Raw genomic sequence first — 24732 nt, forward strand, 5'->3', positions numbered from 1 at the left:
ACACCATACACACGATGATAACGTGCACATAATAAAATGTTTGTAGTATGGCGAGCTCTCTCACCAACTATATTATAAAAGTGAAAGTTTGTAAGTTTAAATAGATGGATATTTGTTAGCCCTTCACGCGAAAACAGCTTATCGTATCTATATGAAATTTTGGTGCTGAAGTAAATTATATAGTCTGGATTAGTACATAGGCTTTTTACCCGGGTACCACAAGAGTGACGAGGCGGGGTCAACTAGTTTCTATATATAATTAATTCTCGAATTCAAAGTTTTAATACATTTCAAATACATTTTTATTTACTATAACACATTATTGTGCACCTTGTGTTTTTAGTCTGTGCTTTTGAAATTTTTCCTATTGGTGTGTACAATAAAGTTTTATTCATTCATTCATTCATTCATTCATACACACACACACAATATATTCACACAAACGCACACAACACATACAATGTACACTACTGCAAAACTCATAGATTTAAAGTAGTTTAATTAATGAATATATGAATTACCTATTGATAAAATATAAAAAAAATTATATTGTTAATTGTTAAATACCATAAATTTATATATATATATTTTTTTATGTTACAGTCGGCAATGGAGCTGGTGGGACGCCTGATGGTAAGCGCTACCACCGCCCATGAACACTTGTAGAGGCATAAGGTTAAATTATAGAATTTAAATTTCATGTGTATGTGGCAGCAATTATATTTTATTGTGTCTTAAATTGAATTCATGTACTGATCGGGAAAGACAGAATCCTGAAACACAGCTAAAGCTAGATTGGTAATCTGGGGTCCATGTGTTATGTGACATATAATTTGTTCAATAAATAATTTTTATTTTTTTTATTATTTTTTTTATTTTATTGGTCATAATTGATCGAACTAAATCCCAAAGACAGTGACAAGAAAATTTTCTTTGCTATGTTTATACCATTACATAAAAGTATATTCTAACTTCAAGCATTACAGCTTCACATGAATTCTCCGATCTAGTGACGTCATCAGGACCATTTTGTCTTCAATTCACATCCTGCAGATTGCTTACAGAACTAGTTCAGACCTATAATGTTTGCGTGTATCCATTCAATAAGCTACTTGGGGAATTATGCTTACACACGAAACGTTTTCTAGCTACCCTCAAATTTAATCTTTATAACAACTGAATACAGCTAATAATCGAACGCCAGTTGAAATTTCGAATCCTTAATTTCTGTAATTAAGAACAATCAGCTTTAAGTTTACCGTGTAAGGTTGATTATTGAACAACGGGTTCGTTAAATGCAGTTTCAAGGAAGGAAGATCTTTATTACGACCTAAATCTGTTTTGCTGGTTGAGGATTTCTATTTTTGTACAATGTACGACAATTGCTGTTGTTGCCTGATAAAAGAAAAACGAAATTTCGTTATAATAATAATACAATTTTGTATGAACACTAAATAAACATTATTTATGAAAGCTAGACATCGCAGTACTGTTTAAAATCAGTTCTACATGCAATGTTTCGTTTTTATTCATTCAACAGACGCAGCGGAAGATTTTTTACATAATGTAGGTTGTTTTTTTATAACTAATAAGCGGGCAACTTAGCTGGTGGTTCGCCTGATGGTAAGCGATCACCACCGCCCATGAACATTTGTATGGATAGTGTCCCTGCAAATGCGCTGCCCGTTCTTAAAAGACAAGGGGTTAATAAAGTATTGATTACTTAGATGATTGTAAGAAGAAATGAACTGGGAAGGGTTAACGTCCAAAACACAGTAGCATGCTGCTATATTAATTACGTTTTATGGGGGTGTGTTGCCTCCCCGGTGCGAGCTGGCCCAATTCGTGCCGAAGCGTGCTCGACTCCCACATATAAAAATGTAAGATATGCTAAGAAACGTACACACCATTTTTATTTGATCAAACCAATATCGATCTTATTAATTTCAAGAAGCATAGAAAAGAAGCCGCTAATTCTGTATGACGATCGTAAGATGATAGAATATAATAAGCCCTAATCGACGACCCGACAGCGAAAAATTGAAGCTCATTAGAGTGTGAAAATATGCCCTCTAGAGATTGCCAATGTAAATTTAATTTGATGAGCCTATAAGTGGACATTCAAGACGCTTCTCAGGCGACTTATTTATCAAATTATGATAAGCAGTTCTGATATCACATTATTCTGGATTTTGGGAACGTATTATGCACATGTTCCTATAGTATTTTTACTTTAACTTTATACTCGCCGCGACCTCGGCGACTAAATCAATAAAATACTATAAACTATATTTCATTTCATTATAATATTAAAATCGGAATAAACAGGCTTTAGAAATGGACTAACAAGCTAATAGATCATTTTTGGCGGTACTGAGTGACACACTATTATTATTTATCATCATCAGCAGGTATGTTTCCCACTGCTGGGACAGAGGCCTCTTGCGAAGGTTCAGGCGATAATCCACCACGCTGGCAAAAGTGCTGGTTGGCATATGTCACATGTCGTCGAACTTTTAATTCTCAGACATGCCGGTTTATTCACGATGTTTTCCTTCACCGTTTCGAGCAGTGGTTATGTTATCCACATGCGCATATATATTGAAAGATCAGTTTACTTCCTACACGCTCTCGAACCCCTGAATTATAAATTTTGAAGGACGAGATCCTCACCACTGAGCAACCATTGCATCGACACTATAATTACTGTTAATATTTTTAAAACATCTATTTAATTCGAACCACTACTTCTTTGATTACCTCGTTCAAACAAAGACTCGTCAACTCAATAAAACTATAGTATCTACAGATGAATTTCCATTACCTCAAATAACGATAATTGCCGTAAGCCCCCGTATACATTATACGCCAACAAGATTGCTATCTCATAATTTGTAAGGAAAATAAGTATTAAGGGCTATGGAGCCAGTAAATGGGCGGTAATTATAAAAAGGTTTATTTCCTCACTTAATCTCCTCGGCTCATAATGACTGTTTTCGCTGCTATTATCTAACGCTGCTCCATTCGCAATCCCTCTAATTCGGAGATCATTTTTTCTAGCTTTTTCCTATATTTGCGTGTTGCTTGATTCATTGAAAACTGCGGGTTGTGAAGCCTAATTAGACATGTAGGAGACATGTAGCACAATCAGTCGTTTAGTTTATTAGCCTAACCTCTTTAATTGTTTCATTGAATTTAATTTTATTGCATGTCATGCTGGACTGTTATTGAACAGCGATGTATAGTAAAGGGGATACTCATTAAACGACTGATTAAGTAAGCTGCTTGCGACATACACCCGTTGATCAAATCTAGCGATGTATGTTGGGTCGCAGAGGAATAATGATCAGCTCCCGTGGTCCCTTCACTAAAGCGGCTCGATGGAACACAGTGGGATTTTAGTCGGTAGGAATCCGACATAACCACAGCTCCTTTTCCGAAGCAAGATTTTGCCGCTAAAAAAAGGGATGTGTTGTTTCATCAAGTACTTCAAAATCTAGAATTTAATCAAATATCTTACTAATCTATTAAAGACATTCTGATACAGCAAGTGTAAATACAAGTGATTCCAAGTTAATGTAAAAAACGTTGTTTTCTTTTATCTACTACTAGCTGTGCCCCGCGGTTTCACCCGCGTAAGTCCGTATCCCGTAGGAATATCGGAATAAAAAGTTGCCTATATGTTATTCCAGTTATCCAGCTGTCTACGTACCAAATTTCATTGCAATTGGTTCAGTAGTTTTTACGTGAAAGAGTAACAAACATCCATACATCCATACTTACAAACTTTCGCATTTTTAATATTAATAGGATATAAAAATAAGTCGGGTTTTTCCTTCCTGACGCTATAACTCCAGAACGCACGAACCGATTTCCACGGTTTTGCATTCGTTGGAAAGGTCTCGGGCTCCGTGAGGTTTATAGCAAAGAAAATTCGACAAATAAAAGGTGAATCATTTTTCACATACAGCCATCTGAAACGGAGTTCGCCGGGTTTGCTAGTTTTTAATAAAAAAGTTAATTATTCTCCTTACGGCGGTCCTCGGGCCTGCGCCTCTGCAAATGTTCCCTAAATACCAAACATTTACAGCGGCCCTGGTTGGTGGTCTTACCATCAGGCAAATCGCCAGCTCAGTTGCCTGCTATGACATAGAAAAAGCCATAAATATACTCTATATATTGAGAATCTCTTAAAAAAATCTTCAAATTATCTAAACTCCAATCTACGTTTACATTTATTAACAAAACACTTACAAGATAAATTCACAAACAGACGAACAGAAGCAGTTATCTTCCTTTTAATAAAACTCAAAGAGGGACGGTCGCGAACAAAAAAACTTAAAATACGTTCTCGTAAATTTTTCTCAGTTTTTAATTTTACAAAGTAGTAAAGAAAAAAGTGCGAACACTCCGAGTCTCGGTGTGCTTATTAAAAAATATTTTTTAACTTAAAATAACGACGATTATTGCTTTGTAGATTCAAATTAAAGCGGGTTATGGGGCGGGTTGTTGCAATTTTAAAAACGTTATTTAATTTTTTTGTTATTTTTCTAATCAAATATGAATCAGTATATTGTAATTGTATTTATATAATTTAACAATGTTATAAGGTCTATTATAACAGGTAATACAACGTCTAGCTTCTTATAACTTCACTATAAATAATAAACCATTAACCCTTAACCACGTACCTTTTTGTACTTTGCACAGAAAGGTTATGTAATAACAAATTTAGGATTGGTATATAAGTTTACATAAGTAGTACGATAATTGAAAAATATTTATGAAATAACCATAATATCAGAAAAGAGCCCTATTCTAAGAATCGTTTTCTTGGAATAGGGTTTTTCATTCGAGCTTTTTTATACTTCAAAAAAACTTAAAAAAAGAAAAACTAAACAAATTTACAAAGTCTAAACTTACATAAATTTTTCAACACCATTTTTTAAGTTATCCATACAAATTGGTAATTTATACACGAATGTAGTTCTTTTACGAACTTCTAGATTTCTGCATTAGAAGCATTAAGTGAAAATTTCTTCAAAATAGGACAAATAAAGACTAGATTCTAGATTTCGAACTAAGCATACTCTTCTGTTTACTCTTGATCAACAGTTTCCAAGTTCGACGTCGTTAGCCAAAGCAGCAAATGGCAGCTCACATATAGTGTCCCGAGCTGTCAACAACACCGCGTACGTAGCTCGGGCTCTTTTCTCCTGCATCTCACCCCTTAGCTTACACGATTGATCTGTCTTTATAAAAGCTACAGGGAAACACGCAGAAAAATACCCAATAACTAAGACTTAATGCACATGTAGTCATGTCACAGCGGTGGTTATGAGAAAACATGAGTTTCCCGAATCACTCAGACCCACAACACGAACGTAAATGGACCGAAAAAAAGCAAATAAAGCGATGCGAAATAAAAATAAATTTGGCTGCAATATTACAGTGCGAACCAGAGCTTATAAAATGCAAACAACGAAGTAAGAAGCTTAGAAAGAGATTACCATTACAAAAGGGTATGCCGCACAAAGCGCTGCAGAAATGTGTGACGGTCGCTTGATTTTTACATGAATTACCTTTGTATGTTGATGTTTTGTTGGGTTACGAGTTTTAAATATTGACTATGTGATGACTTGAGAAAAATTCATGCAAAATTTTACAAGTATTTATGAATTATACTTTTTAAAACTATCACTAATTCGGAATGTCGTCTTGCTGAGAAGAATCGGCCTGAAACTAAATAGAATGGGCAAGAAACTGGTTGCCTTCAAATCTAGGAAGATATAATTGTGTGTATGGTGATGTTACACATAAATAGATTCAGACACACTAATAAAATAGTTTTTGTTCAGCTTTTGTCCATAGCCTCACTCAAGTAACTCAAGGGGTCACAGGCCACAGGTTTCACTTTTTTATAAGAAGCATGATGACATGAATCGGCGTTTAAAATGGCATCATTGAACAATGTTCTACTATTTGTTCGCTTATACCACCAAAGGACATCCTACAAATTATACATATATCAATAAAATATATATAAAGACATAAAGTTTGTGAATTAGTGAGTTTGTACCGGTAATCTCTGCATCAGATATATATATATATATATATATATATATATATATATATATATATATATATATATATATATATATATATATATATATATAATAAGAGACGGACTGATATAGAGAGTTAATTTTGCATTTATTTGATTAGCAAGAAAGTTGGGATGACACTAAAAGATCACGTGGCTTTCATTGTTTATAGAAGTCTATATAAAATATAAAAGTAAAGTCTATAAACAATGAAAGCCACGTGATCTTTTAGTGTCATCCCAACTTTCTTGCTAATCAAATAAATGCAAAATTAACTCTCTATATGAGTCCGTCTCTTCTTCACGCTAAAACCACCCAACCGATTGGATGAAACATGGTATAAAGTATCCTGAGTCAATCAAGTTATATATAGCTAATATCTAAGACATGATCTCTCTCAGTATTGACGGACGTTTGCGAGATACAAACTCAGTGTATCAGTACATCTTCTGCTAAGTTGGTTCAATTTATAAGATAGCCGAGTTACATAATTGATTGTTAAAAACGAACGTCTGATTATATCCAAATAAGAGGGAATATTATATTTTTGTATTAACATGCTTTTCAATACATATCTATTATTATATTATTATCTACATTTATTTTTATAGCATCTTTTGCCCTGTGTTTTTTACTAAATATGAATAGCGTCTCCTTGTCCATCAGGTTGTCTGGATGAGATTGCTACTTAGCGATAAGACCGCCTATTGGACTTTTATAGAGTTTATTTATAGAATTTATTTCTGTATGACTTGGTGCTCAATAAAGTATTTTGATTTGATTTGATTTGAATTTTAAACCTAAAAATAAAATGATCACGTTTTTACACTAACTCGTTTTTGATATTGTATCTCAAATACTTTGACAATATAACATCGAAAGGTAAATAACAACCACAGAAAATATAATCAAAAATAGATAGGTTTTTCGTAGATATGCCAAATATAAGGTTGGAGCAGCAAAATTGCTGATAAATGTTTTTCCAATGTCAAACCTTTGGCTGACTGACTGATAATGTTATTTACGTTTCAACTTACGATATTTAATTTAGTATTTACATGTATTATATATTATATATTTACTTTAAGACATTATACATATAACAATTTAATAAATAATAATAAACATTGGCTAACTTATTGACGTTACGGGAATACCATTAAATGCAAGAATATTTTAATGTTAATAAATTGGCAGCTCCGTGGTTGGGACCTTGGACTTAAAGCGAAAAGTCTGAGGTTCGAGACCGATCGAGCGTGCAAGAAATAAATTGATTTTTTTTAATTAATCTGCACATGATGCACATCACCACTAATTAAAACGATGATAGAAAACATCGCGAGCGTGTTGAAGAACCATAAGTTCAATGATATGTATCATCTGCCAACCCGCACTTGGCCAGGGTGATGTATTAAGGCCTGAGCGGAGTCCCTGCAGTGGGAACAAGGGCTGATGATGGCAATGATGACATTATTCATAGGTTAGTTTTCAAAACAATTAATTCGAGAGTATTGTAAGCATATCAAACGTGATGCTCTAACAAAGAGCTTTGATTACAAAGGCCTGTACATAGGTACCCTAGTCGTACCTATATACCTTTCAAGGGTTATATTGAACTTGGCTCAGTATTTTTCAGTGGCTTTGCGATTAAAATTGTACGAATAATTGATTTTAAATGAGCCCATTTTGTGAAAACAATATTGCATATTCATGCGATTAACTCTTCTAACCGATTTTGAAAAGGTTATCCGTTAAAATTCAACTTTATTTATTGAATAAGACTTCTTCGAGACCCATTTTAAATTGATATAACATTTTACCATTCACCACCGATTGGAGGAGCGATTAATAGAGATATCTAACTTTAAACTCTGTAGTTGCTCTTACAATACGTAAGTATTATATTGTGCAACTTTAATTCCCAAAAAAAATGCAATTTTTTACACTTAAATATATAAATTGGGACGTGGACGGAGCAGCTGCGTCGCTCTTAGATGAAATCGAGCATATTATGTCAGTCTGATTGACAAATGTGCGATGGTGGTTTCCAGAATCTCCCGATTCCGTAGAATTTCCGGAATAAAAACTACCATATTTCCTTGAATTAAATGAATGAACGAATGAAATATTCTTTATTGTACACATGAAACATTAGTATTAGGAAAAAGCAGGATATAACGTGCAAAGCCGTCCTTTCCGGATATCAAACTATATTTTCTCCAAATTTCATCCAAATCATATCAGTGATTAGGTCGTGAAGAAAAACAGACAAATAGAGTTCCTTTCGCATTTTAAATGTAATGATTGGTAAAACGTGACATAATCAAAATTTAATTTAAGTAGCTAGCTCATTGGCTTATCTTAAGTAACTCCTAAGCTTTCTGGCTACAGCATGATATATTCATTGTTGCTATTAACAAAGTTTAGGGGGTAAATACAGGGAAAGGATACTTATAGCTGTGTACAAAGTTTTGCTACCTACACCGCATTACCTGTGTAATAGAGGTTTAGTATGAGAGCTGGATGAAAAAAGTTATATTTTATTTATTTATTTAATTGTGCATTAATTTATTTATATACTCAATTATGATATTCATTCATTTATTTATATATTTATGATACTTTATTGTACAAACAAAAATATATTAAGTAATTATAAAAAATTATCGGCTATTGAACAACTGACAACTGTGGTCTACATGTGTCTGTGAGAGTTTAGTTTACGCACGACCACATGCAAAGAAGTAGAGACATTACGGACGCGGGATGTGATTAAATAAATAAGTAAGAGTCGCCTAAATCAGTCCTCTAAGTCAAAAGTTCTGAGTAACCAAACACAAACATACAGACGTATCGAAAACCTTCTTTGAAATTCATGGTTTGTGTTACGATTGAAATGAGAATTTTTTCCTTATAATCCTAGTCAAAATCATTTAATCCTATGAGCTCCGTACTTTTACAATACAAATTAGCGATCCGCCCAGCTTCACTCGTGGTACGTGTTTCCCCATACCTTCCGTGTGACTTAACAAAAACTTAAAATTGCCAAATTGGTCGAACCGTTCGAGTATCACGCTTACAAATATATTGATAATTCCTTATTTCCACACTTGTGTTATTTAAACACTCAAGGACAGGATGGAAGGCGAAATGGTCAACTTAAATAAACACCTATTTAAGTCAAGCTATGTACTTGATAAAGGGAAATGCAAATTTCGGTAACCTTCAGTTTTAAAAACAACATAGAAAGGGCGGAGTCTGGGGGTATGAATCTTCAACCCCACTGAATCGCTACAAAATTCTCCATACATTTACGACTTTCGTCCTAAATATCGTTTGATCTTCCATAAGAGCTGTCTAAATTAATTATACTTAGCTTTGTTTCAATATCTAGTAATCTTCCAACCTTCACCGTTGACGTAATTACGTGAAAACTTAGTGTTAATTATATTGTCTAACATGAATATTAATATGGCTTCATAATTTGATTGTTGTATAATTAGTATTTTCCTTATTATATCAACAACTAACTTATATCACGTAGAATATATTATTGCCATTGTAGAAAATTTATAAATTAATTCCAACAATTTATATTTTCATTATAATATGCTCTGAAAAATATTTCTTATAATTAATTATATATGTTTAATAGTTATTTATACATATTATTGTATTATTCAATGAAAGCAGTTTTATATTTTTGATGTGTTGGAATCTGAACAAAAAATTATGTAATCTCTAGCCCAATATGTTCTCAATCCAATTTTTATTACTTTTTTATGTCATGATGGGCAACTGAGCTAGTTCGCCTGATGGTAAACGATCACTACTGACCATGAACGTTCGCGGAGGTAGTGCCTCTGCGAATGCGTTCCTCGCTCTAAGGGGAAAGGATAAAAAAAGGATTGATGACTGAAAAGAAGGAATGAACTGGGAATAGTGAGGAAAAGGAATATAATGTGTATTTAATTTAAATAAAATGTCATGAGAAAACATTTGTGTTTTGTATATATATATCGGTTATATTGCCACAAAAAAACTAAATAACCGATTTCAAACATTATTTAGCCATCTTCACACACACATAGGCTATATGCATCACGGTCAAACGACTAGTTATCAATAAATCATCAGCATCAAAACTCAAACTCCCCACATCTTAAATAATCTTTCTACATATCGTAGTAAATTTAAAATAGTATTAAAATATCCACACTAAATCGTTCACCAGCTCTCAGGCTACCTGTACCTGAGCCAAACCGAGTTCCAGCTGACATTGATTACCACTTGGCTAGCATCTACCCTCATGTGCTCAACTGCTTAGTAGATTACTTCGCATAGCTCTTATAAAGCTGTCAACGTGCTTCCTATTCTGCTTTTATATTAAGAAAGTAAAACGTAATATTTTGAGCACTGACCGTTACGATGGAAGTCTGGTTATGCCGGACTAGGCAGTATTCATAAATCTTATCTACACTAATATTATAAAGGGGAAACTTTTGTATTATCGTATGTTTGTAACGTTTACCCGTAAAAACCACTGGACCGATTTCAAAAATTCTTTCACCATTTGAAAGCGGCAACTTTGCTGAGTATCATAGACTATATATGTACCACGGGCGAACAACTATATCCTACTTCCTACTAATATTATAAATGCGAAAGTTTGTAAGAATTGTGTGTGTTTGTTGCTCTTTCACGCAAAAACTTCTGAACCGATTGCAATGAAATTTGGTACGTAGATAGCTGAACAACTGTAATAACATTTAGAAATTAAAAACTTTTCAACGTCGTTTAAAATCCGTTGAAAAGTTTTTAATTTCTAAATGTATAATACTCGCGTGAAACCAAACACAAGAAAATACAACTGTAATAACACATAGGCAACATTTTATTTCGATATTCCGACGGGATACGGACTTACGCGGGTGAAACTGAAGGGCACAGCTAGTACTCTATATTCAGTGGACTTGTATCTGAAGGACATTTTGCGAGAAATTTTTTAATGTCCATAATGTGTTACGGAAAAAAGGAAATTTAACTAACCTGACAACGAGTTGAATAATACAATATACTAACATGGCCTCCTATTATTATGTATCTTGCAAATACAAGTCCTTGGAATGTATTTATAGTATAACTCAGTACTCCATTGCCGATGCCTACTTAAAAAATCACAAAGCCAGTCTCTCGGAACACCGGTTCTGAATGTCCAATTCTAAACAACAGAAACGAAACATCGCCATTCTTCAGAAAATATAATTCTTTATTAAAAATTCATGTCTCTCGAGCGCTTTGTTCTGATACTTTAGATTTAAATAAATATTGAGAGAGGATGTATTGTGTTTCGAAATTTACCATAAAAATACAGTACCCAACTGTTGGTCGAGAAATATTTGCGTAGAGAGCGTTTACACTGGCAAACATTTCTTGGGAAATGAAATCTTATATCGAAGATTTGTTTATAGATTCTTTAAAACAACTTATTAAGCTATTGTATAGGTTTGAACGCGGCGACCGAATCAAGAAATTTCCTAACGAAAACAAAGCTAACACCCCCCCTCCGACCGGCACGGCGCTGCGGCGTTCGTAGCCGTGGATCGTCTAATGTCATTTGAGTTCGGCAGACTTCGGTACGGTGTGGCCGTGCAATAGCTATTCCGCGGCAGTCCCTGAGTACCACACGTTTTTATCATTTGTGTATTCTATTTTTAGTAGCTAAACAAGTTTTCTTTAATTTTGAATATTTGACAGAGAAGCGCAGGTATATGGCAGTAAATACGTTTATTTTTCTATATAATTATGTTGAGAGAAAGAAGCGTTTATTCAAAAATCACGATATAACAAAAGAGATAACCAGTATAAAGTCACCTTAACTATGATGGCCACATTATAACTGCTTGCTTTGTATTGAATTGTGTTTTATTTTCACAGGTTGCGTCGCAATCGACTGAATCTTTCTGGATTTATTGAATCCATTTTAAATATAGTAAATCCAATAAAACCGAAATGAGGTTGTATCCTCTTGTTCGCTAAAATGCAGTTGAGCTAATAAATTTTTAAGGGTCAAAATAAGATATGATTTCATACGATTTTCTTTGATTGTCTCCTCCTGTCGTAAATAGAGCCATGGGCAACTTTTGCAACCGACTTCAAAAAGTCAGGTTATCAATTAGTTTGTTATTTTGTCATACATCATAACTTTTTACTAGATGAAACGATTTTTATGATTCATTTTTTTAAGTTGGTGCCTGCCATGTGGTCTGATTTAAATTTGGTTTAATTTTTATAATTTGAAGGTAGTTTAGTTTTGTGTTAATGATAATTATGTAATTAACTTTAACTACTTATATTATAAATGCGAAAGTTTGTAAGGATGTGTGTGTGTGTTTCTCGCAAAAACCACTAAACCGATTGCAATGAAATTTGGTAGGTAGATTGCTGGACAACTAGAATAACATATAGGCAACTTTTTATTCCGATATTCCTACGTAAATGGACTTTCGCGGGTGAAACCGCGGGGCGCAGCTAGTCACCTTTTCTAACAAACTTAGCAATAGTAACTAGTAAGAATAATTCGGTTTCTTCCTAATTCACTAGCACGTACAAAAAACTCTCTTCAAAGCAAGTTTCTATGGACCCTGGGTTTCATTAAAGTGCGAGTCTGTTCAAGAAAGTTTTTAATTAAAAAGTACCACGACACCTATATTGAATAACTAACTTTCTACTCGCGGCTTTGCCCGCACAGTCAAAAGAAAGTATAAGAGGCATTGACCCGACGTACGATGGCCATAAAACTATCATATATATGTTACTTTTCAGGTATCAAACTATCTATGTACCAAATTTCATCCAAATCAGTTTAGGGATTGACGTGGAAAGGGACAGCCAGCCAGACAAAGTTACCTCGCATGTAATATTAATATTCACATTAGCGTATCAGAAAATGTGCCAGATATTTTCATTGATTTAAATGATAAGAAACAAATGTTAGTCAGTGTGAGTATTTTTTTTAAATAGACAGTCTTAATGGGCATCCACTGAATATCAGTGTTATTATGCTGAGTCGCAGGCCTAATTATGACTCATGTATATATTTAAGTATAATTATGTACCAACAAATTTTTTCCTAGTTATAAGTTCTAAAAATGTCATGAATTTACCTATATATTAATGGATTATGTTAAATTTACACTTCTTTTACTGATTTTTATGTACTAATTACTGTTATATTATTAATATTATTTTAATGAAATAATTTGTATTGTGCATGCTGTGCTCATTTTTTATTGATTGTACATTATGACATATATATTTATATAATTTTTTGTATCATCTCATGGAAATGTATCGATGTACAATTGCTAATGAGCCTTAATAAAATAAATAAAATAAAAGTACCTACATAAGTGAACTCCATTGTCCTCTTTTTTGTGTCCGTAATAAACGGTTTTCCTTCTTTCTTTTTACATCTCTGATAATCAAAATATTTACTTCAAAATTTGACATTCATATAAAATTGTCTCTTATGTCTTAACCAAAGCTCTGACATAACCACAGCCCTACAACAATTATAAACGATCGCTTCCCCTTAATAACAGTAACCCATTCTCGTTGCTTTTAACTCGTAATATAACCGTTAGCATTTCGTAGCGTTTAATTTTGTTCGTATTATATTAGTTTCAATGAAATCGCGTGAAATGGGTCATTTTGCTGAAATCACTACGTGTTCCTTATAATTGTTTTATTTAAGGCGCAGTTGTGACTGAGTATTGACCCACTTAAATATTAAAATTTAAAAATAGTCAAACTTTTTTTGTGAATTTGTCTTCGAAATTTGCATTATAATTGAAATCTTATTAAATTACCGTAACGATAAATTCTTATCCAGTACTTTGAGACCATTTTGTTCGAATGAGGTCTAAACTTCTGTAAATTACTATATTATATATGTCTTACTATATTATGGACCACCGAGCTGGTGGTTTGCCTGATGGTAAGCGATCACCACCGCCCATGAACATTTGCAGAGGTAGGGCCGCTGCAAATGCGTTGTTTACTTTTAAGGTAAAGGATAAGGATAACATTGACGATGGGAGTAAGGGAATGGTCAAGAAAGGGTAAGGAAAAGGAGATGGGCTTCGGTTCCCCACGTTTCTTTGAAAAATTCGCATTTGCATGCTATTACTTCCCGCCGATCTCCTGTGGGGGTGTGGTACTACCCCGGTGCGAGCTGGCCCAATTCGTGCCGAAGAGTGCTCGATTCCCACATTTGATTATATCAAACGCGCTAACTAAACTTGCAAACAAAATGGTTTTTTAATTCCCAAATCATATCATATAAAACCACTTAAAAAATTCGTATCACGTTTCACATCCCAGGAATACAGATTATTAGTAAAGTGATAGGATTATTAAGTTTAAAGTTATCAAAGCAGTATCATAGTAAACCATTTAAATCTACAACATTTTGCATTCTAGGAAAACAGTATATAACTAACTAACTACGTAACTAATATCTATATTACTGAGTAACTGGTAGTGCATTTTCATCTGAAAGCTAGCTGCATTTATTGTCTCTTCAGCCGGACGCATGTTACAAACTTCTAAAAGATTTTTTTTTATGTCACAGTCGGCAATGGAGCTGGTGGGACGCCTGATGGTAAGCGCTACCACCGCCCATGAACATTTGTAGAGGCGTAAAGTCGATTACAGACCTTACGCCTCTACAAATGGATTGCCGACTTTAAATTGGGAAGGGATTAAGAAAGGATTGGCGAAAGGAATAAAGGAAAGGACTGGGAAAGGGAAGGAAAAGGATGTGGGTCTTTGCCTATGCCTTTGTTTTGGGTATTTCGGTTGTGATATTAAGCGACTGAAAAGACAGAGGAGATGCTATGTTCCACTGTGTTTTTTACAATTTGATAGAAAATAATACAATTTGTTTTAGTTTTCCCCTGGTTCGCTTTTATTCTAAGCATTAAGTGTCAAACTTCTTAAGTGCTCGAAAAACAATTACACAACGATAAGATTCTTATCGAAAAGATTTAAAATTAATAATATCTTGAAAGATTTCTAAATATCTCTTTCATCATCCGACTTCAAGAAAAGGAGGTTCCTAAATCAATTGCTATTAATTTTGGGTTTGTAACCTCTGAATATTTGACTAGGTAAACCTATTTTGATGATTGTTTTTCCGTCCGAGTGGTCCCATTCAAAATAGATCACCCTCTGTCAGTTGAAAATTGTTTAGATTTTTGATAAATTATTTTCAAGTAATTAGAAATAGAATATACTTTTAATCCCGTTTACCTCATCCGGGCGGAACCAGGGCAGAGGTTCCAAACCTTGAAAGTACATTAGTAATTTTTTTCCTCAAATCATGCTCAGAACTTCTTTTACGCGTTAAGGTTTTTTCGTTGGAATCCCAAGCGATAATTATCTATTTAATATCATCTCTATTGAAATTGGGGAAGATTTTCAATAGCCATGCCTGCTTTTAATGAAAAATTTGCTTTATCATGAAATCATTTAATTCTCAATTTGTTCATAGATTTCCCTTATTAAAAATAGTATACAATTGCCCGAATGGGATCATAAATTTATTAATTCGGACACAGACTGAAAAACAACCATCACCTTTTCATATATTTACCAAATTTATATTAGAACGTATCACAACTAGCTTTTGTCCGTAGTTTCGCACGCGTTCAGTTCGAAGTAAAATCCTTGTCCCTCCCTTTCTGTCATGTATATATACATATATTGATTTACGAAGTCACTATTATTTATAAGAAACATATTCATTGACCATATCGAAAAAATAACTCAATCATTTCATCAAATTTCAATATATAAATATTAAAATTGTCAGAGCTACACCAATTTTAAATGGAACCACAGGGGAGACACCAGCATAACAAAAAAGGGATCATAAAAATCATTACACCCAGTCGAAAGTTCAAGTAACAAATCCAAAAAAAAAAGTCGAATTGAGACCTCCTTTTTGACAATTGGAAGGCCGTTGAGCTTGTTAAAATAAACAAATTAAAAATAAATTTGTTTGAAATAAAAATCCTTTGAAAAACATCCGAAATTATAAATAACATTTCGAACTATTAAAGCAGGTTTGCAAACTCAAAGACATTACATAAAGCGCACCGAATGCCTGAACGTAACAGATTCAAATATCATCCATAACAGTTAAGACTCCTTAACAAACTTTGATAATATCTGAAGCGGTTCGAATTGAAGCGATAACCGTTTATAGCTGCATTAAAACTTAGTTTTTTCGAGTTTCCTTGAGAATTTGCTTCGTGGTAGTATATTCTCAATGTTTCTCAGTGAACATGTGGGCTATCCTACTATCCTATTATCCTAATCCTACTAATATTATAAATGCGAAAGTTTGTAAGGATGCGTGTGTGTTTGTTGCTCTTTCACGCAAAAACTGCTGAACCAGATGTAATGAAATTTGGTACGTAGATAGCTGGGCAACAGGAATAACATATAGGCAACTTTTTGCTCCGATATTCCTACGGGATACGGACTTAAGCGGGTGAAACCGCGGGGCGCAGCTAGTTTCCGATAAAACAGTTCTGATGAAGTAGAGTATTTTGTTTTAAATCGTGATATGCCACAAAATGACATCTACATTCATGTTACAAATTATATCGCATTTCAGGATAAGGAAAGGATTGACAACAGTAATAAAGGTCCACTCCTTCGGGAGGTAAAGGGCGCACCTTTTGCCCCCCTCCCCGGCTCACCGAACGAAACACAGTAGCATAATACTATCTCACGCCGGTCTTCTGTGAGGGTGTGTTACTTCTCCAGTGCGAGTTGGCACAATTCGTGCCGAAGCGTGCTCGACTTCCACATACAAAACAGATATTTTCATACTGAAACAAAAAAATTGATATAGAAGAGCTTTTTAGTTTTACCCCGGTCAGTATGGGTGAAACCATTATACATTTTTTATATTTTATTTAACCCACTAGGTGATTGACAATCACCCAGTGGGTTATATTAGGCCTTTAGGCATCAATTCATCACAAACCACCGATTATTAAGCACAATGATAAGTGATTAGTCATCTTATTAGTGCCGCATCTAGGTCATTTGCAATTACTGAAACCTATATTGCCAATGCAATTAAAAATTAACAGACATGTTTCAATATAATCACATTTATATTAAGTGAAGGTTTTCGTAATTAAATTTACAACTTCTTTTTCTAATTTTCTTATACGTATGATTGTTTATAGGTAGTAGTGATCATAGAAATAGGTCCATCTATTTTCATGTGAAAGTGAGGGTTTTGTGAGAGATTTTCCTGACGTAAGTAGATATAATATAACTAAACCAAAGCAAATTTACGTTTTCTCATAACAAGCAATACTTTAATTTTTAATCCAACTTGGGAGCCTTTAACAGTAAATTTAGAAATAGAAATAGAAATACTTTTATTTACAACCATTTAAAATATAATATACTTACATCTAAAACATAATACGCAAACAGTAATAGCGGCAGAAAGGACAAATTTAGATAATGTGTATTATTTCTGAATACCCCTACAAAATGTTATCAATAGTGAATGAGGCAAACTTAATCATTTGTTAATTGACGTGTTTTGGCTACTAAGAGCTGATACACATTTGTGTTCTAATATATTTTAAGAAACAACGTATGACAAAACTAACATATACCCCTAAAAATGTTTACAATTATTTTCAACGACACAGGTCACCGGCGTTCCTTAGGAGGGTAAAACTTAAAATTCTGCAATGGGGAATTACAGTAATTTTCTATTTAACATAAAAAGAATCACGACAGTCAGTTGAAAAACCCACGGAGTTATCGAGTAACAAAGCCGATTTAAAAACTTGCTTTTCGGTTGGAAAAACAATGTATTGATAATGATACATGTGTATTATGCACATGCACTGAAAAAAACCCTCACCTAACCTAACCCTCTCGGGCCCAGTCGGGTACTGAATCTGCTCCTAAACTATTAGCACTCCAGAGCCGGATGAACGGACGCCACCGTTACCGGTTCATTAAAACTTATCCGGACTTGTTAATTTACATTGTTAATGTTTCATATTGTTAACTTGTATGGCTCTTGGTGTTTGGTATCAGCGCCATCTGTTGGCGGCCATCGTAAACTCCGCTGCTAACTAGAGGCTTGGCAAGACTGCGTTATATCTTATACCTATGTTGATGTAGTTTAGCAAGTCAAAGTTCTAAGTATAAAGGATTGATTTCACGGGGATTAGAATATGCTTTGTGTATGAATCCTTTCGTGTTTAATATAATTGAAACAAAAATACGCACGGAACCTGTATATTATCGTATGAGAATGTTTTCTGAGAAGAAAATAAATTCGCCTGGAGTTTGTTTTTTTATGTAAACCCGGCGAGTTTCACAAAGGTATAGAATATGTGTTTCACACATTTCCCTTTATTTTTCTTCCTATCTTGCAATCTTCCCTGGACTATTGCGAATGCATAAAAAGTAAAATTATCAAAATCGGCCCAACCATTGTTGAGTTTTGGTGAGATTAACGAATAACAAATGATTTTTATATATCTAGATTCATTTCAGTTGCCAATCATAAAAGATTATTAATAATTTCTTGCCCTTTCTGTTAAAAGTTATAACAAATATATAATTATTCAGATAGATCATACTCCAATACACACATGTACATAATACAAGTGAGCTTAGAACCGAGGGGTCCTGGGTTCGATTCCCAGTGGGGACGCACAAAAAAAAATGTCTCGGTCTGGCAGGATACAGAAGGCTGATCACCTACTTGTCCATAAAGAAAATCGATCAGTGAAACAGATGTATATCATCTGCCCCATACCCCACCTAGGGGACACGGGACTTCACTTACATAATACAAGTACAACTTGAACGAGGGCCTGCATCTATATAAGATCAATAAAAATAACGAAATGATATCTCAGCATTCTGATCAAGTTCCATCAATTTGTTTTCAAGTTTTAATGAGAGCATGACACCAATCCACAACTTTGACCTATTTGTAACTTAGCGCAACTTGATTAGTCGAACCTTCTTCACTACTTTCCTGGCATTTTAAGTTAACATGGGTTAAAAGCGTGGTTTCAACCGACTTCGAAAAAAGGAGTTTATCAATTCGACGTTTTGTTTTTTCTGTTAATGTATAGCTTTTGACTGGGTCAACCGATTTAAATGATTAATTTTTTTATTTTCATAGTTGATGCCTGGGATGTGGTCACAATTTAATTTGGTCTTACTCTGAAAATTTCGAGGGGGTTTAGTTTTCTATCAAAAATAACATAATATAAAGCCTTAAAGTATAAGATTCAGTGAAGCAAAAAAAAACAATTAAAAGATTTAAAAAGCTTCAGAATATGCATACTGCTACAGATTTGATACGATATAAAAAATCAAAATACACCCCTAAACATTTTTCTAAGGAATTAAAATCTTGCTAACACACGGGCAATCATTTTTTTGCCAAAATATTTCTCTAGCAACATAAGAATTCAATAGCGATTTATATTTTACTACAATTCATTTTTGCTAAAACTATTTTCTTCTACGTACAACTACTATTATATAACTATGTTGTATATAGTAACATATTAATTTCCATAATAATTAAACATTTAACAGTCGCAAGCGAATTAGTGCCAGGAGCGTAACTGGCGGGAAAAACGTTATTCAAGCATTTTCGGGCTAAAACATCACACGCCCAGTAATTCCTCGCATTCGCAAAACTTACAAAATAAACGCTTTATTTGGGTCGCTAGTTTTGTCACAAAAAGCCCTAATTAAAATCCGTCAATTAAATGTTTTCATTATGTAAACCCTTCAACCCAAATCATTAGCCGGTTTTCTTATTTTACAATAACTATATATTTTCTAAAATCTCCAGACCACCTCAGGTCTTAGAATAATCTTCAAACATTATTAATTACGTAGAACTCATTATTTACATTTATTAATCATTCGCTCTAATAAATATTTAAAATATGATCACATAACGATCATAGTAACATACTCACATGGTCAATTAAAAACTCACCTTATTCGCAGTATGTTTACATTCTTTTTTGTTTACCTACATTCTTGCAAACATCATTGACATCTTAAAACTGCTGCATTAAGTTACCCGTAACACACGTTAATTTAATAGTTTGATCACTTATGAGCAAGATATGTAGTAATAAAAAAGCATAAAACATGTATATTTAATAACAACTAACACACACACTACAAATATTTTGGTAATAAGAGACAACCTGTATTTATCTGATTAACTTGGTTAACCTGTATCTCAGGAGACAGTGTCCTCATTTAGAAGAAGTATAATAACATTGTGATATTGTTATTTCGTAGTAAAAACATATAAGGATTTAGGTCATAACCTACCCCCTAGTGAATTGTGGGTTGGTAGGCTCATAAAAAATACTTAACGACATCTTCTCCGACCTATCTATAACTACGAATCTAGGTCGGAAACACTGTTATACGATAATTAAAATAATATATATAAATTATCATTCTACTCACGAATCAATAAGGTTTAAGAAAGCTCAAAGTTTTTAGGCAGAAGGGTTAGAATAGGCTCAAATAAAATGAATTAAACCATCAATCGCTTGAAGCGCTTTACACGTATTGTAGGACAGACGATCAAGCGATGCTCAATCAATTACAGCTACATTTGTGACACGCTTAGAGCGAACAAATGAAGACAAATCGACGCCCCCATCCTTTCCCAGTAGACTCTCCCTTACCATTTGCTTGGTGTCTGCAGCAGTGAAATTAATTTAATTGCAAGTTTTGGACCTACCTATCGTTATACAACAACAGACAATGGAAGAAATATCCTATATGTCCAGTGGCACCGTGACATTGTCTTTACCAATGTTATAATTTTAAATAGAGTGCGTTTGTTTGTGTGTTCGATTGAAATAGAAATCTCTTTCAGTAATCGAAATCTTCATTATTCCTAAGTGACATTAGCAATTGTATATGTAATAATCGCACGTTTTTACTCACATTTATTTAAAAGGAGATATTTTTAAATAATAGAAAAATTGGATGACGAGATGGAAAAAATATTTCGCTATTTTTATGACGTGTCTTAAATATTTCAAATGCTATAGAAATAATAATTAAATTTAGTAAAAGCTGCGTTCCATCGGCAAACTACTGAAATCATTGAAATAATTTTTCACATTGGTTGTTTAAAACTTTTATTTAATTGCATTTTGTAGCATTATTACGTCCACATGTAGGTATAAAAGTTTTATACTACAAGGTAAATTTGCATTTCGATCGGTGACGATACGATAATTTCATGAGTTTGTCTTATTATCCTGATTAGATTCGCCAGGATTAAATAATTTCCTTACATATACAAGTGATGACTCACTTGCGTATTTTATTTGAAACTATTATAACGCTATTATTTGAAATTATGAAAAAATATAAATACAAAATTATAAATAATACAAAATTCGATTGGTTATGGTTCCATATCCATGAAACGGGGCCTAAGTTCTAAGTTTTCGTTGTCTGTTTGTCTGTCAGAGAGACAGTCTGGCTGTCTGGATGTATCTCATAAATACTACAACGTAGTTAGACACTTAAAAATTTCCAAATATTATGTATTTCTGTTGCTGCTTATTATAAAAAATCAAGGTTAAGCAACGGTTGCAACGGTCATAAAAAAGATTGGTGACCAATATATTTTAATTGCTCTTTTCCTTATTTATCTTGTGTATGTGCTACCTGAAGTCGCGCGCTCGACTCGCACTTAGCCGATTTTTATTATTTATGATAGTTATAATAGTGAAATATGTTCAAATCAGAATGTTAGATACTAGCTAGCCATTAATCCATTTTTTCTAAGTAAAATAAAACATAAGATAAAATATCCTATATAGTTATTTTATATGTACAATCACAGATTATCAAGATTATGAAAACTTACACAGCATTTCAGTTTATGGAATCTTAGAGTCAAAGAAAACGAGAGATTTCTACGAAGCGAGTGTAGTTAGTCATAGACTTCTTACTCCCGTTTATTTGTTCAAAGGAAACGCAGAAGCTACTTAGTCTGTTTATTCGCATTGGCCTGTATCGCCTCTTACGGGGATTTAAAAATCCGTCTTAAAATAGTGCATAAAATCAAGAAGCTAAGATAAACCGTTGTATAGGGTAACACGCGGAAGCGATTTCAAATTCAAATTTCAAAATGATTTATTGCGATTCATAAAACATTATTTGCCGTAGTATTTTGCGTATCTATATAGCTAATTATTACAATTTAATTTTCTAATTAAGGTTATATACATACCTCAGAGGTTCAATCGTACATCAATTTCTCTATTAATTTTAAAGTCCTATCAATTAATGTTATATATACTGCTATACTGCTATCGATGCATTTAAGCTATGTCCAAGCTAATAATAGTAACCTTCAGGGCTTTAACTAGGTTTGAAAGAAACTTTCTTGCGAAAAAATGCTTAATATTTTTATTCTCTTACAAACTATAACGTTATCTTAAAATAATGAAAAAACAGAAATACAATGGAAATGGTATACCTATAATGAAAATGTTATTATTTTAATAAATTATACACCTACACTAATATTATAAAGAGGAAGAATTTGAATTTTTGTTTGTTTGTTTGTAATGGATTAACTCAAAAACTACTGGACCGTTTTTAAAAATTCTTTCACCATTAGAAAGCTGCAAGCTATTTTACTGATACAAAGGCTATATATGTACCACGGGCGAAGCCGGGGCGACCTGCTAGCCTTAAATATATTTTCTTGCGTCAATTTCATCATTGATAATTCACTTAAAATTTTGCTTCATTGATGCCCATAAACCTGCTATTTCCCTAAAACTGTGCTTTATCTAGCTGGCAATTAATCACAAAACTATTTACTCACACATACCGATTTGCTCATGAATACCCGATTTATGAATATACCCTCTTATAAACACATCAATGTACACACCCTTTACATGCTAGCTCGCCCACAGCGGCGCTCATAAGCTTCCGCGCCGCCCATAAACACTCGCTGCGTTCACGCATTTAACCAGAGTTTCAAGCGTTTAGCAAGTCAGTAATACGCCTGGGAAAGCTCGCAGCCGCCAGGTGCTGCACTCGAAACGCTATGACACTTTTATTTACAAAGGATCTCTCATTTTATTCTATTACGTATTTTTCTTTGATTTACGTAGTTAGGGATATTAAAAATTGTAGGAATTTATTTGGCAGATGCTGCAATAAAAATGTCTGGATTTTTTAACAGATGTAGTAACTATTTGGTCAGTAGACTGTGTGTTATAATATCAGAGCTTTTTTAGCTTTAAAGACTAATGTAAATTGAATTTATCCTTAAACTCAAGAACGACTGTATGGATTTAAATGATTTCTGTTTTTTTTTTGTAGATTATATTCGCTTCGATTAGGATAATAACCGATAGAAGTTTAAAAATCTATCTAAATCGATGTTGCTGACCAAACAATTACAAGTTTGTCCCATTTTTGCCAAAGGACAGCCCCATGTTTGTTTTTGTATTTATTACAAGTTACTTTTTTTTCTTCACGTCTTTATTTTATATTTGTCTCATCTTTATTATTGTAGGTTTTTTCATGTCATATCGTGCAACTGAGCCGTTGGTTCGCCTGATGGTAAGCGATCATCACCGCCCATGAACATTCGCAGAGATAGTGCTTCTGCGGATGCGCTGCCTGCTTTAAGGGATAAAGGACTGCATTGAATACTGGAAAGAAGGAATGGACTGCAACGGATGAGGAATAAGGAAAAGCCTTTCGCAAAATCAATATATATATTAACTTCTTTCTTACTATCAAAACATATTCTACCCGGATGGTGTCGGGGCGAGTAGCTAGTAATTACTATCAAACACTTAAAAAACGTTTCAATTGTATTTTAGAAAAAATTATTTTAAGTTACAAAGATCAAAACCCAATTCCAAAGCAAAACTAGGTCTAATGGATTTTATATTCAATTATAAAATGTATTGCCATATACTACTTATATTGTCCGTCAATAGGTCCAAGATAATATATATGGCAAGGGTTGCCACTTTCTTATTATTTAAGTGTTATTTTAGTAGTTTTTTCTTTGTATTTTTTACTCTTTGTCAAAATGAATTTTAATGTTACAAAATTTCATCACCTATTTATGCCATTGGGAGTCTAATATGTCAAAACCTTTACTTAGCAGATTCCTACATTATTGTGGCTAACTGCATGCCAAATTTCAACCAGATTCGTCTAGTAGCTGGGCCTTTTCGATTCAGTATGTATGCAATATCCATATTTGTATGGTTATGGGTCGAGAACAGGATTTTTTCAAATTCAAACTCAAACATTTATTTATTCAATGAGACTTCTTATAGAAGCACTTTCGAATCACCATTTTATGCAGTTTTAACATTTACCGGTTCGGAAAGCAGTTTCATCAGAGAAGAGACGGCATGAAACTCTGTAGTTGCTCTTTTAAAATATTAATTTTTTTAATTTTTACTATGATTAAATTTATTTTATGTCGACAATATAAATGTATTCGACCCTT

This window comes from Zerene cesonia, chromosome 14 (assembly GCF_012273895.1).
Source record: "Zerene cesonia ecotype Mississippi chromosome 14, Zerene_cesonia_1.1, whole genome shotgun sequence".
In the NCBI taxonomy this organism is placed as follows: Eukaryota; Metazoa; Arthropoda; class Insecta; order Lepidoptera; family Pieridae; genus Zerene; species Zerene cesonia.